Here is a 14640-nt window from a genome sequence, read left to right as displayed (position 1 = left end):
TTGGAAGCACTCTTGTTTGGTTTGATTGGTTGAAGTCCCTTTTGTATGCAAAAAAATCTATGAAAAGGGACCTTATTGTCGATGGCGCTTACGCCGCACAGCGTCGTCGGCATTGTATCTATATCGGAGCATCGTTAATAATGGCGTAAGCGCCATCGACAATAAGGTCCCTTTTCATAGATAACGTCATATATGATTACTCGGTTCTACAGATGTGAAAGGTATGGAAAATTAAAAAGGTTGGATAAATCATCGGACATTTCAGAGAAAATCATAGGACATTAAGGAAACTCTCATTTTGGAAACGGAATATTTCGATCACTATATTAAAATTAAGTTTCCGCAATTTTTCAATATGGAAATGTCATAAGTTCGGAAACTTTCCGATAGTACATCAGTACTCGGCTCTATTTATCCATAAGGCTGCCTTTCCACTGAGGTATGAGAGAGGTGCGAGAAACAACCAATAGCATTGGTTCTCTTATCCGCTCCGCTATAAGGCCCCGTGCATAGACTATAGGGGGCAGCATAGGAGCCGTCAGATTTTTGGCGCCTGGCGTAAATGTGTCGTTTATGCTACCGATGTAGCCCACAAGATGGCAGAACCTACTATGCACAAGGAAACGTACCGACGAGAACGGTAGATGATAGCATTTGCTTTGACAATGTACATGTGCACATATGTTTCCGATTCAGGCCACAAGATGGCAGACCCTCCAACGCGCACGGTCCCTATTGTTTGATTCCCGCACGTCTCTAATAGTCTGCTCATCTCCACCTTAGTGGAAAGGCAGTCTAGACTAACACCATCCATCAGACGGTGACGTTAATTACACTAAACGCTATGGCGTCATGTAGTTTTCATTGTCGCCACGAGATGGCGCTGTTGTCAAATTTTATATTGATGTACAGTCGGCTGCAGAATTGCGGAGATAATAAAGTGTGAGTTATAGTGCCTCAAAAAATCAGAATTCTATACCTGGTGCATTATAAAACCAATTTTTTAAACATGCAGATACGTCTGCATTATATTATCAGTTATCACTGTATAGCAGTGCTCTGTATATTTGAGGTATTATAAGAAAAAGAGTAGGATCCTGTAACTGCTGAACTAAACATCAAAAGTAACGGATCAGAATATGCGTCAAAATGATCTACCATTCTCTGATAGCTTAACAAAAATACATAAGCCCAAGAAAAATTATACTTTAGGACAGGAATTGTAGAAGTTGCTAAGGGCGAGGTGTTCAAAATGATCTTGACGCGACTTTATTGTTAAGACAATAAGAGCATGTCAAGGTAATTTTGAACACCTCGCCCGCTTAGCAACTTCTGTTGCTGACTGTACTCTATTTGGTGGCAGATAGGTACTTTTGGCGCGTTGTGTCATCCGCTACTATTGATGCTGGCTGTTCCTGAGCGTTTTCCAAAAAAAATGTACATTTCATTCATGTCTTCAAAATATTGACTTCTTGGGCTCATTTTACTCAGAATCATTTGTACAGTCACCTGCAATAATATGTTACACAACGAAGGCCGCAGAAATATCTGACACGATCTTATTTGTAGAGCCATAAGAGCGTGTCACATATTTGTGCGGCCTTTAAAGAGTAACATATTATTGCAGGTGACTGTACATTCAAGCCTCATACAAGAAAAAATGTGTCCCAAAATTTTGTATGTAACAATATTTTTCCAGTGCGTCACGTTCATACAAATAAAAAAAATATTCATACAAAAATGTGACGATCTGGATAGGAAATATTGGGACACATTTTTTCATGTATGAGGCGTGAATCTACAAATGATTCTCAGTAAAATGAATGAATTGAAGACATGGATGAAATGTAATTTTTTTGGAAAACGCTTACCTGTTAGGTCTCATATGGTGAGTGAGCCGAAGCCCATTGAGTGCGATGATCTATAAATTCTATAATCTATAGAATCTAGAACTATGTTGAATTTCGTCATTTAAGTTTAGATTTCTTATAAAATCGATTTGTAGTAGACTGAGAAACCTCCTATATTATTATTATGAATATTAGGATATTACGTACTCCAAATTTTAAAGCTCTAGATAATAAATACGCTAAAAATCGGCATTGCAAAAAACGGCCGCCGCCGCCTTGAATGTCTTAATTTTCATTAGATCCTGTATCATTGGCTTTCGTTTGACCCTTACTGAAAATGACACCCAATCTTCTATTTGAGAAATTGAAATAACCCAAACTACTAGAACCGATAAATAACTACTTTCACTTAATTGCAGGTTATATTGACCCCTCAAGAAATTAGACAATAATTGTAACTATCCACTCAAGACGATAACCAATCTACTTATTAATTAACAAGGCGCCATAGTAAAGGTTCTCGTTACTTTTTAGTCTAAACGGTAATTTGATTGCCCATCAAAAAACCCAACAGAACTTTCTCAAAAACCTTGTTTACAAGCTACAAGCTTTCCTTTTACTAAAGCTTAAAGAATCAGTGCAGCGAAGCGAAAAGTAACTGTGGAAAGTCATCAAGGGAAGAGTCTGTACGGCTAAAGAAGTTCAGTTAGGCCTTAGTCGCGTCGCGGTCAAGGCACTGCGGTAACGTCCGCGTCTCGCTTAAAAAAAACTTTAAAAAACAAACGCGCGCGCTCCCGGCTGTCAAAAAAAGGTTCTTTATACTACAAACATTCAAGTTCAATTTTGAGTTTAATAGTAAATATTGTGATGATGAGATGGTGATTGTGACTTAAACAGGTGAATATAAAATTGATTTCAATGCACCGTTGCTGACCCTAAGTTTGCTAACGGTCTTTAATTTACCGCGCACATAAATTAAGGAATTCCGCCGTTTAATCTACTTTTAATTAACATTAAGTTATAATTATAAGCCGTGTTTAAAGTGTAGTAATTAACTAGATTACTTATAAAGTAAACCATTTCTGCTACTGTATAAAATGAAACTATAATTAGAAAACTTGCAGTTTTTTCCCCTGCTCAGTCACTGTAGGACTAACGGCCCTGCAATCATAGGTTATTGCTCTTCCTACAGACCCGAGAACGCTTAAAGCAACACATATAGCAGAAACAAGCATTACCAGTGACATTTGCAAAACTTAAAAGTTTCACAAACTTTTTGTACGTCGGTCGAACCCGTTCTATTTTTAAACGAATGATCGTGTGATAAAAAACCCTTTTAAGTTGTTTCTTGGGGAAGCTTCGGCACAAGTTTTAATTCGTTTTTATTTTGTTTTTATCGATTGCGTTATCATAAAATACCTTCGAAACTTTTTCATTTAAACAACCGCGTACTGACAAGTGCCAAAGATACCAAAAAGTTAAAATTAATGTTTTTTTAAGAGAAAAAGTGCTAAATTGAGTTTAAATCGTTGAAATATCTTAAATATCTATCGCGGCGGCGCCTTGTTCGAATGTAGGTCAGAGAAATGACCAGTCCCGTACGGAATGTAACCTGCACGATTTTGTGCCACAAGAAAGTCCACGCTTTTTTCAATATTTTATTCAAATCATATTTTAAGATTGACATTTATAGAACGGTGCTAACGGTCAATCGAGGTCGCTTCGAATTTTGAATCCTTTACAAAGACGTGTCAATTGAATATAAATCTTAAACCTTTGCAATAAGGTTGCTGTGTTTTGTGTTGCTTGGATGATACAACAGGAAAGGGGGAAAACAAAGAGGCGACATAGATAATTGGCACCAATATTTAAGTTATGCGAAAGTGAGATTGTGTTTTTAACAGTCTGTTGCGGTTGCAGTAATGAGTCATTTATAACAGACAAAAGGCATTCAAGTATTTTTTTTTATTCATATAGGTAGTCTCCGGTTACTGCGATAGATATTCATGAAATAAAACTATTTTTAAACGGATTATATGGCGTCCTATAATGACTTTAAAATACATCCCGACGTTTCGTGTTTGAAACATAATAGCATTATTAAAAACATTAGCTTCATTTCATTAGTTCATTTATAAGCGCATATACCTACTCGGAATGGTGAAAAAATAAAAAATATAGGTGGAAAAAAAAGGGATAGCCTTTGCCCAGTAGTGGAATATGCAGGATATGCTAGATGTGACTAAAAATGGATAAGTTAACAAAAACAAACTTTTACCACAGAATAAATCGTCAGGTGAATTAACAGTGAGTTTTGCTTGACACCCGACGAAATAATAGTACTACCGTACATAGCAGAAGGTGCTGGATCTAAAATACGGCGTTGCGTGAACAAGAGATTTCCTTTGGCAGGATTGGTCGTTAGCTAGGACCCAAGAATGGATTTAAGAAGTGGAGCCACCGAGATTTTTGATGTAAATTTTTAGGGGGGGGGGGGGCTCTCAACTTGATCTTGATATCTATGTCATTTAAGCTACTAGGCCAAGTTTGGTATCGTTTTCGTATAAATCGGGGATGCCGAATTCATTTATGATATCATAATGACACCATTCCGAAGTAAAGACACATAAAATATAAAAAAAAAACTTTTTTTTAAATTCATCTTCACGCCTAAACCGCTAAACTAATTTAGTTAAAATTTGGTACAGAGATAGTTTGAGTCCCAGGGAATAACATAGCATACTTTTAATCTCAAAAATCATCCCTTAAGGGTGTGAAAAGGGAGGTGGAAATTTGTATGGGGATCCAATAACCGCTGAACCGATTTAGATAAAATTTGGTATAGAGATATTTTGAGTCCCGTGGAAGAACATAGGATAGTTTATATTAAAAAAAATCTGTTAAAAGTGAAAAGGAAGGTGTAAGATTGTATGGGGAATCAATAACGGCTGAACCGATTTAGATGAAATCTATGTCTACATCTTTGATTTAATTGAAAATGATACTAAACTTGACATAGAACCTATACTTAAAAAAAATATTAACCTCAGACGTCACCGACCCTTAAAACCCCCCCCACCCCCCACCTGCATCAAAAATCTGGGTGGCTCCACTTCTTAAATACATTTTAGGAACACAAAGATTAAATCTGCCAAAGGAAATCTCTTATTCAGTGAACGCAGTAGTTGACCTTTTTATGGCTTGAGCACACTCCACTAACCACTAACAGAAAGGACACTTCCTACAAAACCGAAGTTTGACAGCGATTCAGGGACGAATCATACTATAAATAAATAAATAAATAAAAAGCCTTTTATTTCTCGCCAATATAACGTACAAACACATAAAATTTAAATAGTAAACACAAAAAGACATGCTTAAAAAGTCGCAGTACATTTTCATAATTATGTCCCTATCCTATCATGCAATATTTTGATGAATTCCTTATTGTTTTTCATTAATTACTCAATAAGTGTAATATTTAATTAAATTGAAGATTTTCATGTCATTTCATTTCAAAGATAATTTTTTATATTAATCAAAATTTACAAGGAAATAATAATATAATACAGTAATAGAGTCAACAAAATGCAGATAATAATTTAAATGTCAATAGTCAATAGTAATAGGTATAATAATGAAGTATAAATAGCAATGTCAAGCGAGAACCCCTCTTAGCTGAGGGTAAAGGCCTCCTCCAGCGATGACCAATGGTCTCTATCTTTGGCTTGTGTCATCCATAGTTTGCCAGGAAAACCAAGAGCCAGATGGGAAGACGACATCACACAGTCGTCTTCCCATCTGGCTCTTGGTTTTCCTCGTTTTCTTTTGCCTAGCGGTCCTGGCCATTTAGTTCATACTATATCCCTTTCTAATGTCTGGACTTCCTTTCGGCTAATTAGGGTAGTCAAAATTCAAGTCATTATCATCTGTGATCGTACGCGCAAAGGGACGTCAAGTTGTGCCAACCCTAACAATTGCTCGGAGCAATGCTGAGCCGAACGGAGCCGTGAATGCCCGAAAAGAGGAGTGTCTCCCCACTGCTTTTATTAAACTAAACGAAGGTTCAAAATTTAAAAATGCTTAAAAACGATGTAAAACGTTCTATGTCGTTTAAAAAATATTAGACAGTTTTTCGTAAAAGTACTTATTACCTAAATGGAAATGGGTCTTCTCCTTCTTCGCATAGCCTTTTCCCTTATCATTTGGGGTCGGCTCTCCTCGTTCAGCCTTTTCCCTTATCATTTGGGGTCGGCTCTCGTCATTCTTCGCCAGGCGTATCTGTTCTAGGTCGTCTACTTGGGCTTTCTTAAGGACTTTTTTTTATGACGGACATCCAGGTCGTAGATCCTACCTCTGCCCGATCTTTTGGCGCCAATGTTGATGTTAAGGACTTGTCTAGTCCTTAACATCAACATCAACATGTGATCTTCTGGCCTCCTCATGACATGGCCAATTGGCCATACCACTTTATAGCTTATCTTCTATTGGCCGGATCTTAAAACTGCCGCGGATGTGCTCGTTTCTTACTCTATCGAGTAGAGTGACACCTCCTGCTCACGTCAACATCTTCATTTCGGTTAAGGGCGAGAACTCGCATGCGAGTTTTATTACGTTGCGGTTTTTGATCGGTCGGTTGAATTGGACGTAACCAACAGTCCGGAATGTAACTAAAATTGCATGCGCGTTCGCGCGCTGTCTTAACCAGCCCTTATGTGCAGTTTTGTGGTAGGTATGCGCCTTCTTCAAAGGCCAACATTCAGCGCCGTAGGTAAGTGCCGGTCTGATTGCGGACTTGTACACCTTCCCCTTCACACACACCGGCATTCTGCTGTCGCATAGCACACCAGATAGTTCCCGCCACTTTATCCACCCCGTGCTGAGTAGTGCTGACGCGGTGAGCTAAGTCGGCGTCAATGATACCGTTGTGTAAAACTATGAAAATAAAAGTCACTACCTATACTTTATTACAATATATTAGATGTATATATGTCACCATATCTCTTTTAAGCACGCCCACACCTACGTCATGTTACTCTAATTCTGACTATCAGAAAGTTGATTTGACCCTTCAAGTCAGTAACGCTAACGATAACCTAGTTAGTTCATAAAATAGACGTAAATAAATACGATTAGCAATGTGACCGTTATCACTATTTTCCATACCTATTCAAAAATCATATCATCATATCATATCATATTTATTTATTGCAACCATGGTATTTCTATAGATATTACAATGTCTGGGTAGTTCCACATGGACCCTGTGAGGGCATAGCAATATTACATGCTTAGGATCTAATCTTAAATCTATGTGTATAATATGAAAGTAAGTCAAGTTTTTATATGAAAGTCGAATTGAACCAGTTAATTGTCAGTATGTGTATTCAATACAAATAGGCAACGCATTAATTATTAAGTGATGTCAAGTTAATGAGTATAAAAATAATGAGAATGTAGATTTAATGCAGTAAAAGTATCACGCACTTCATTGCTACAAGCTAAACAATTTATAGGTACCTTACTTACCCATATACAGGATGGCCAAAGAATAAGTGCATTCCCATTGCCAGGAAATTTTTGGGATAATATTGAGCAACTTTTACTATGGGACCAACCCCGGAATCGCCAAAAATAAATTTGGCTGTTTCATACATTTTGGCTGGTCCATTTTCTATGGGAGGGTAAATTTTTTTTCGCGATTTCGGGGTTGGTCCCATAGTAAAAGTTGCTCAGTATAATGCCAAAACCTCCCTGGCAATGGGAATGCACTTATTTTTTGTCCACCGTGTATAGTGGTATCCAGACGGGACTGATCAAATCGGTCGGTGAGAAATGAAATTGGCGTCAATCTCCAATTTTAGATTTATGGTGATATTAGAGCCCTCTAAATTGAAAAAATGCCCCAGAACTAAAATACTGGCGTCACAAATTGGCGTCATATTCTTGCATCCGCACCTCATTTTATCGGTAATATCGCTCATTATCGGCGGTTGAATTCGGCGAGCCAAATTGGCGTTTGCATCCGCACGTCCTGATTCGATCGGGCAATTTAATCACATTGGCGAAAAATTTACTAATCTGGATACGCCTTACAGATCGTTTGATCGTTTCATTCATGAAGACACATGCTGTAGCTTGTATTGTCATGCTAGATTTGACAAATCTGCGCGTCATCGTGAATGACACGATCTATAGGTACTCGAAAATGTGAAGTTTACATTAAATGTGTAAAGCGTTTCACACACCTTATACTTCATTCATTATACGAGTAAGTAGTTCGTTTTTTAGCATTAGAAAAAAGGTAAACAATCTTGATGTGTCTTTTGATTGAAAAACATGTTTTTAAATAAGTGACGGCAAATATGCAACAATTATGAATCTAGTGCAATCATTTATATTCTTCTGCTTTCATAAGTAATAGTTACTGATTAAAAAAAAGCGTTTTTCAATTAAAAGACATGTCGAGATCGCTTACCTTTTTTCTAATGCTAAAAAAAACGAACTATAATTGACAACAAGGACGGAAAGCAGTTCCGTCATACGTAAAGGCCCCAGTACACAATGGCCCATTGCCGGCCACTCCAAGGGACGCAGCCATGCGGTAGAATGAGATAGCAATATCACTTGCTCCCTCTAACGCATAAATGCGTCCCTTGGAATGGCCGGCGATGGCCCATTGTGTACTGGGGCCTTTAGACACTGTAGAGTGTAGATATACATATGTGGCTTTCCGTCAGAGAAGGGTCCTAATGCTTCATCTGCAATAAGGACCTTTTTATCAGAATTTATTTAAATTTCAGATGGAAACGTTCTTATTGCATTTGCAGCATAAGGATTCTGTGATGGAAAGCCATATTTTCTACGTATTGCTGCGTCTCTGTCGTCATTTACCTACTGAATTAAGGATAACTCACGCAGGAGGAGGACTCAGGAAGGATGACTCACGCAGCTCACGCTAGACCGGGCCATGCCCGGGCCGGAGCTTCCCGTGTTTTGTTTTCTATGGAAAACACCACGTGATCACCGATCGGCCATGACATGTCGGACGCCTCGGCCCGGGCACGGTCCGGTCTAGCGTGAGTCATCCTTCAACTGTCGGAATTTAGCGAAATTTTTAACTGTGCGGAACCCGCACGTTTGTTATCAGAAATACGCAAGAAGTTGCAACACAATGCTATGTGCATTTGCATCACATAGGGGAGGCAGTGTTCGTATGTAAACATCGACATTTGTGTCATATTTCCTAATAACTAACAAACGGGTGTTTCCTAATATCAAACATATTTTAGGAAAAGTCACAATAAACGTTAAAGACGCTGTTAGGGCTGGTACAGACGGACTGCCACCCGACTGCATTTGTATAGGAACTGCACGCCGACTGCACGCCAACTGCAACGTCAGCGTGCAGTTCCCATACAAGTTGCAGTCACCCGACTGTACCGCCCCTTTCATGTACTTACATATATCCCATTTTTAACCTACTTCCAAATCTAAAAAGGAGGAGGTTATCAATTCGATTGTGTGTGTGTGTGTTTTTTTTAAAGTTTGTTACTCCATATCTCCGATTATTCTTATTTGGGTCTTAAGTAGGAAGCTACTGAAAAAATGTATGACGCCGGTAGGGGTGCAGCGTAAAAAATGTTTATGATTCTTTTAACTTGTCGACAAAAAAGACGCGAACGGTTTTTATTTTTTATAGAAAAGATTAAAAATTAATCCCTGTCATAATTCTGTATTAGAAAATATAAAAAATGCTGAAAAGATGTAATAACACGGTTTAATGAGAGTTTATTTTATTGTTTTGCCATTTTTGTATATTATGACCTTTTTTGCCACTTTTGTGTTATTTCTAGTCAGGATCGCGAGCCCTTTTCATCCTTATAGAAGAAAAAAGTGTCCTAAAATTTCCATATTTTTTTTAAACTTTCCTTTTTCTAACCGCCATACAAAGTATATGCGAAAATGGTAACACAATAGGAAAAAAGCTCTGGGACATTTTTTATCCCTATTAGGATCGAAAGAGCTCGTGATTCTGAGTAGAAATAACACAAGAGTGGCAAAAAAGGTCACAATATATAAAAAAGGCAAAAAATAAAAGAAACGCTCTAATGGTCATTTTTGTGTTACAAAATAACTCGTTCCACGTAAAGGGCTTTAGAAACACTAAACTTGGAACCAGGTAGCGAATATAATCAAACTTATAAATAATTCATTTTTTTTAATTCGTCGACATTTTACATTCTAATAAACGTTGTTAATTACCGTTAGCCGTTCCTTTGTTTTCGACAAAGCCAATTTACATAGGTACTTTTTTACATGAACTGCTAAAATTACCTTTAAAATCCAGAAACCTTTGTTTTGAGCTTTAAATGTAAATAAACTGATTTCTTAATTTTGTATGTTTTACAGTAAGCATAAACCTCGCTACTGTACCTATCTGTCAATTTCGTTGATAAAATCGGCACTAGGTACTTTGAAAAAAATCTCGTATCACACACTGCTACTCAATTTTGAAAGGCAGTAACTCTGTATGCATCCCATTCATTAGGTGCCACATTTTTCTTTCGATTGACAATAAGATACGAGTTTTTTTCAAAGTAGTTCCGAATTGACGTTTGGCAGCGCATATTAGGTACTGCCTTGGTCAGGCTAAGCTAACTCTGCACCATGTTTGATAGCACAGAGTGTGCAAGTGTTTTTCACCCATCAGTACCATCATAATTTCATAGAAGTTGACGTTTATGATATAACACTTCCAGTGTCGACCGGTCTGGCCTAGTGGGTAGTGACCCTGCCTATGAAGCCGATGGTCCCGGGTTCGAATCCTGGTAAGGACATTTATTTGTATGATGATACAGATATTTGTTCCTGAGTCATGGTTGTTTTCTATGTATTTAAGTATGTACCTATATATTATATCGTTGTCTGAGTACCCACAACACAAGCTTTCTTGAGCTTACCGTGGGGCTTAGTCAATTTGTGTAAAAAATGTCCTATAATAAAATAAAAAAAATGAAAAGAAAAAGTGTCCATGTAGGTATGTAGGTACACGATTATCAACTGTTATTAGTATTACAGCATAAGGTAACTCAAATCACAAAAATTACACCTCGTAGTTTGCATATTTTTTGTATATTTTCCTACTGACTCAGAAGAAATTTCTCAACTAAGAATTTCTGAGCTCTACGATATTTCCTGTCGAATGTGGGTCCCTCTATAATCGGTGTGAATCACCTGCCCGGTTCCGAACCTGTTCCCTTCTCGATTGCATCTGCCCACAAAGTCATATGCAAATTAAACGCTGATTCCTTTCTACGAAATATTACCTCAATGTTTAAGATTTTTATTCCAACCGGTACGTGTGGAGATCCAAGGGGGAGGCCTATGTTCAGCAGTGGACGTCTTATGGCTGAAGTGATGATGATGATTTAAGATTCTGAAACCAAAACGTTCAAGATTCCACTGTTCGAACCTTTCGCTTGGATTTTGGAATCATTTGCTTGCTCGGACATCAATATTATTTGTTTTACAAGGGGGCAAAGTTGTTGTTTAACCGCTCGTGCTAATATTGATACCCGAGCGAGCGAAAGATTTCAAAATTTAACCACGAGCGTAGCGAGTGGTTCGAAAAATGGAGTCTTGAGCGTTTTGAGGCTTTCAAGACACGGGTTAAACAAATTTTGCCACCGCACTCGGTTTGTGTTTCACTAAACACAAAATTTTTCACCACACCAGCTCGGAAAGACTTACTTTGCACTTCAAAAACGGATAGCAAAGTTGCACTTTGCTATCAGTAATTCAATGTGAGGCAAAGTAATTAAATGCAAATTTTGAGTTGTTTTCTTATGTTTGCTGGTAGAATTGACTTTTAAATGATTATTTTGGATGATAAATATTTAATAACATCCATTTGAATTTGATTTGGTTTGATTTTGTCTGATATTTTACATTTAATATTTGCTTCGGGTTGGTGTGGTGAAATATTTTGTGTTTCACTCGGGGGAAAATTTTGTTTAACCATCGTGCTTTGAAACCCTCGCAACGCTCAATATTCCATTTTCGAACCAGTCGCTACGCTCGTGGTTCAATTGTGGGATCTTTCGCTTGCTCGGGTATCAATATTAGCATCACGAGCGATTAAACAACAACTTTGCCCCCTTGTAAAACAAATAACTATTTCACCACACCAACCGCAAAAAAATATTAACTGTAAGATATCAAACAAAATCAAACCAAATCAAATCCAAATGAACAAATATTTATCATTCAAAATCATCATTTAAAAGTCAATTCTACCAGCTAACATACCTAATACTCAAAATTTGCATCTGATTACTTTGCCTCACATCACATGTGAATAAAATGCAACTTTCTTATCAGTTTTTTAACAATCAAGAGCGGCTTTGCTTATGTGGTAAAAATAACTAGGTATTGTTGTTATTGTTATGCAAACATTTCTTTTAGTGTAAGTATATGACATGATCGTCGGTTTGTTTTAATACTAAGAAGATGGTAAACAACAATACGGCTAGCCTGATGAAATGCGGTGACCGTAGACTGAAAGCGGGGGTGTCACACGTGCGTTGCCGGTCTCACTACATAGTTTTTCCTGACGTTTTGTTTCGTGTTGCTATGTACGTCTCTTCGTGTCGATATAGTGAATATTTTTTTCCAATTTTTGTCGAATTTCTGAAAGTATGATCCGCTGCATATCCGCTGGTTCTGAACAATGTATGAAGGTACCTAAGTATAGTTTAATAACTATGCTTACTCATACAGTTTTAGGTATTCCTTGGGGCAATGACCCCGATAGTTGTTTACTCTTGTTTACTCATAATTTAATATAGTTACATATTACTAATTCAGCAAAATTGTAAACCTTGATCCGTAGGTAAGGAGGTATTTCTATGACATAATATCTATTTAAAGTGCTGTGCACGGAGTTCATTAATTAATTGGATATAAAAACCGGGCAAGTGCGAGTCGGACTCACGCACGAAGGGTTCCGTACCATAATGCAAAAAACGGCAAAAAAGAAACGGTCACCCATCCAAGTACTGACCCCGCCCGACGTTGCTTAACTTCGGTCAAAAATCACGTTTGTTGTATGGGAGCCCCACTTAAATCTTTATTTTATTCTGTTTTTAGTATTTGTTGTTATAGCGGAAACAGAAATACATCATCTGTGAAAATTTCAACAGACGGACGGACGGACGGACGGACAGCGGAGTCTTAGTAATAGGGTCCCGTTTGACCCTTTGGGTACGGAACCCTAAAAATTAGGTTTTTTGCTGACAATATTGACATAGATCCTCCGATTTTGATTTTGATGAGATTTTTTTTGCATACCAAAACTGGTATGCAAAAAAAATCTTGATGCTCCTCTTTTCGGGAATTCTCTGCTCCGTTCGGCTCAGCATTGCTCCGAGCAATTATTAAGGTCATAGAAGGTAGGATCCTATAAAAGTGGTATACGCGTGCCTCCGTGAGGGACAAAACATACGCAATGCGACACTATAATTGGTCGAATTTATTTGTTGCCCACCATAATCCATACTAAATTTACGGTGGGGAACAAAAAATATGTGAGACTCTGACAAGGACAAACAATAATAGCGTTTTCGCTGCTACTCCTACTGAAAGATACATAAGACTATCCCGTTCGGTCATTTCCCCCCACCTCTCATGCCAGATCCAGTTTATCCTAGATTCAAGATTAAGGTTGGCGCAACTTGACGTCCCTTTGCGTGCACAACCACGGATAAGATAATGACTTGAATTTTGACAACCCTAAATAACCGAAAGGGATAGTGCCATACTTTAGAAAGGGACAGCATGATTCGTCCCTGAATCGCTGTCAAACTTCGTTTTTGTAGGAAGACTCGTTTCTGCACGGTAGTAGGTACTATTATTTATTATGTGGTAGCACCCATCTTGCATCTATAGTTGGTCAAACCAATTTGTCAGTCAGTAAGAACCAGGAAAACTATACTCATCCTTTTCTTTTGGGTGCTAGTACTAGTGTAAGACAAATATAGTATGATTCGCCTATATGATTGAAATGAGACAGTCCTTTGACAAACTATAAGTACGATTGTCATCTAAGCCATCTTGCTACAGGAGCCAGGAGTATCGCTAGGCAACGACCCGCGCATGCGCTAACGGCACTCGCTTCCTGATCAACCAGTTCTGCATCGCATGATTAGATAAAACGTATAGCGATAGAGTGGTGGTCAGACCGTCTGGTTTTATAGGGTAGGATTATATTTAATTACAGAAACGGGTCTACCGCGATATAATTTCATTGTTTTAACCTTAAATTCCGACGTTTCAGCTGAGTTGCACCGGCTGTGGTCACGGAAAGACTGACGTCCCAGCAAAAGCTGGCGTGAAATTATATCGCGGTAGACCCGTTTGTGTAAAAATATGTGTACAAAACGCGAGAGTTTAAAGTGTTATAGGGTAGGACTAGTTTATGCTAAGCTTGATTATTATAGCTGCATAGACTATAAGGACATTTCTAAAGTTCGTCAAGTTGACGAAACGTAGCTCCACCATTGCACCAAATTTTCTAACAACTTGTAAGGTGGTGGTACTGGTGCTCGACGCGGTCCCAGTACCTACATGTCATCTTGAAACTTAAGTCATTGTCAATAGAGGTGACAGCAGGGCATTAGCATGTCGAGCACTAGTACCACCACCTTACAAAGACTTTAGTCAGTTAAAATATTAAATCTGGGAGACCGAGCTTTGCTCGGAAAACATATAAAAACTCAAAAATGCGCGT

At 38.0% G+C, this 14640-nt stretch overlaps 1 protein-coding gene across 1 annotated transcript in view; it reads left to right on the top strand.

The window, feature by feature from the left end:
- The first annotated feature begins 2358 nt into the window (after positions 1-2358).
- LOC134802860 (serine proteinase stubble) overlaps positions 2359-14640 on the top strand; it is a 60431-nt gene continuing 48149 nt past the window's right edge. The window contains exon 1 of the mRNA XM_063775596.1: positions 2359-2747. The gene's annotated coding sequence lies outside the window, so the exon portion shown is untranslated. The remainder of the gene's footprint in view (positions 2748-14640) is intronic.

Source organism: Cydia splendana, chromosome 25, assembly GCF_910591565.1.
Source record: "Cydia splendana chromosome 25, ilCydSple1.2, whole genome shotgun sequence".
In the NCBI taxonomy this organism is placed as follows: Eukaryota; Metazoa; Arthropoda; class Insecta; order Lepidoptera; family Tortricidae; genus Cydia; species Cydia splendana.
This window is presented reverse-complemented; position numbering and strand designations above follow the sequence as displayed.